Here is a 3,326-nt window from a genome sequence, read left to right as displayed (position 1 = left end):
AGTTTTAAGGCTATACATGTACTGAAAGTGAAGAGATAGAAAAGATATTCCATTCAAATGTAAACCAAAGAAAGCAGAGGTAGCTATACTTGTATCAGTCAAGATACACCTTAAGCCAAAAGACAAAAAAGTAACCATCATGAAGAGGTGAATTCATCAAGAGAATATAACTTTTATGAATAGCTATGTACCCAACATAAAAGCATCTAAAAATGTAGAGCAACTATTAACAGATCTGTAGGGAGAAATAGACAACAATGCAATACTAGTAAGATATTTCAATTCCCAATTTTGAACAATGGATAAATCATTCAGATTTTAAAGTTAATAAGGAAACATTAAACTTAAATGATATAAAAAAAAACTTAAATGATATATTAGACCGGACGGACCTAACATTTTTTATATTTACAGAACCTTCCATTCAAAAACAGCAAAATGGACATTTTTCTGAAGAATGGAACATTCTCCAAGACAGCTCATACATTAGGTCAAAAAACATTTAAAATTAAAAAAAAGAATTAAAAAAAAACACTTAAAATAATGTAAGAAGACTGAAATCATATCAAATACCTTTTTCAACCATTTTAGGTTTGAAGTTAAAAATGAATTACAAAAAGAAATATGGAAATTTCACAAATATGTGAAGCTTAAACATGTGCCTGAATAACCAATAGGCTAAAGAAATCAAAAGAGAAATTTAAAAAAAATATCGCAAGACAAATGAAAATGGAAAAATGGCATAACCAAACTTGTGGGATGCAGCAAAAGATGAGGAAGAGTTATAATGAAAAATTGCTATAATAAGAAAAGAGAGATCCCAAGTAAACAATCTAATCTTACAACTCAAGGGACTAGGGAAAAAAAATGCACCTAAAGTTAGCAGAAGGGAGGGAATAACAAATAGAGGAAATAAATGAAATAGAGACTAAAGATTAAAAAATAAATAAAACTAATGAAACTAAGAGCTGATTTTTTTAAAGATAGACTATTTTTATCTAGATTTATTATGAAAAAGAGAGACAGGACTTCAATAAATGAAATTATAAATGAGAGGATACATTACAAATGACACTACAGAAATGCAAAGGATCATGAAACTACTACGAACAATTATAGATCAGCAAACTGGACAACCTAGAAGAAATGGATAAATCCCTAGAAACATAAAACCTAGCAAGCCTGGATTATTCTATGGGAACTTCAGGTGAAAATGGTGAGGTAGGAGGATCCTAAGCTCACCTGTCCCATGAATACACTTGGCTAAACCCACATCAGTGCAAATAGCTCAGAAAATGACCTGAAAACTGGTAGAACAGACTCTCCACAGCTAAATGTAGAGAAGAGGCCATATCAAAAAGGGAAGGAAGGGCAGATATGTGGTCAGAAAATCAAAATGACCAACCAGACCATTCATGGCAGGGAGGGAAACCGCAGGCACTGAGAAGGGAGAGGAGCAGACTATATACCCCAGGAAATAGGGAGGAAGACAAAGCCCTTGATATTCCGCTTTGAAAACCAGGGGGGCCTAACTTTGAGATTCTTATAATAAGTGGTGCTTAACACGTAAACTTTAAAAATCAATGGGCTCTGATGAGGGAACAGAGGACTAGCAGAGGACAAAGCATATTGACAAGTTCTTAAAACAGGGAGAGTGACATTGTTCTACAGACTCAATTACCTTGATGTTAATACTTTGCTAAGGGCAAAAGGCAATCTTAGCCCGAACTCCAGGAGCCTGTAAGCCTACTTCAACTTACAAAAATTCCTTTAGAAATTTCCTTTATCTCTAAACCCCCAAGATACGTGTTAGCAGTCATCCCCCAAGCACATGGCCCACCGATACACATCTGAAGGGTCTCGTGACTCAGGTTTTATTAGACGGTAGTAAGTGACCTTTTCCCAACAATAGCTAGGCCCCTCAGGGTCCTGGAAACCTTGCTTCCAAAATTCCTTAGACAGTGCACCATCCTCAAACCCCTCCCAACTCCCAGGTATATAATCAGCCACCCCTCACGGGCCGGGGCAGCAGCTCTTCCTGCCCACAGGTCCTGTCCCTGTGCTTTAATAAAACCACCATTTTGCACCAAAGACGTCTCATGAATTCTTTCTTGGTCCTCAGCTCTAGACCTCACCTATATTCCAAAACTTCATCAGGCTTAGCTCTGGGAAGACCCAGAGAGCAATAGGAAAGGGGTTCTTGTCCTTAAAGGGATAGTATAACAAATAATCCTGCTGAGAAACAGCATAAAAGCAGTACTTTGAAAAAAACCTGGGGTATAGGAAGAGGAAGGAGATTTATTTACTAATCTTAGAACAATGCTAGAGGGGCAGGGATCTTTAGCAGAGTTTTCCAAAAACAAAAGAGCTAGCCAGTGCCATTTACCTCCCTTGTGCTTCCCCCTCTCCAACTAGTAAATTCTTGTTTATCCTTAAATCATAAAGAAATAGGAAATCTGGATGGACTCATTATTACAAAGGAGACTGAATGAATAAACAAAAACCTCTCAACAGAGAAAAGCCCAAGTCCAGATGGCTCTACTGGTGAATTCTACATACATTTAAAGAGGGAATACCAATTCTTTTTAAACTCTGCCAAAAAACAAAAGAGAAAGGAATACTTTTAGATTAATTTTACAAGGCCAACATTATCCTATTCTGAAAGTCAGACAAGGACAGCACAAGAAAAAAATCCCAGGCCAACATGCCTGATGAACACCCCCGGGGCAAAAATCCTCCATATTTTCTGTCTCAGTGGAGAGAACTCTGAGCACTCTCTCATAGGAATTAGAAAATTGCGTGATGAGGTGGGATTTGTTAAAATGAATCCCAAGATGATTAGGATTTTAAATTATCTGTGAAAAGCCTGATAAATTATCACTTCTTATAAACAGAGTGTGTTTCTTTTTAGAGACTAATTTGCCAAAATAAGTAATCATCATATATAAAAATATTGTCTTTTCTAAAAATTATGAAGACTGTCTTTTTCCATTAAAACATATTTTTCAAAAGGCATAGTTGTACTTGTTAAAATCTCACTTATGCCAGATATATTGATGCTTTCTGATTCATGCCTATTTGCTTCATTCATTGTATGAAGTTCTCATAACACTCTTTCTAAAAAAATTTTAACTAGCAAATACTTATTTATCTTTAAAAGCTATGGGTATTTACATTTAAGTAAATCTGGGGAATTATTATCTTGGGCCACTATTAAATAGGTAGTTGTATGTATAAATGCTTAAAGTTTCTTAGTGGATTTCCAGAATCTAAAATGACAAAGTCAAAATTCTTAAGCTTAGCCTTTATATAGATAGATTCATCCC

The sequence above is a fragment of the Nyctereutes procyonoides genome, unplaced genomic scaffold (genome assembly GCF_905146905.1).
Source record: "Nyctereutes procyonoides isolate TBG_1078 unplaced genomic scaffold, NYPRO_anot_genome, whole genome shotgun sequence".
NCBI classification, from domain to species: domain Eukaryota; kingdom Metazoa; phylum Chordata; class Mammalia; order Carnivora; family Canidae; genus Nyctereutes; species Nyctereutes procyonoides.
This window is presented reverse-complemented; position numbering follows the sequence as displayed.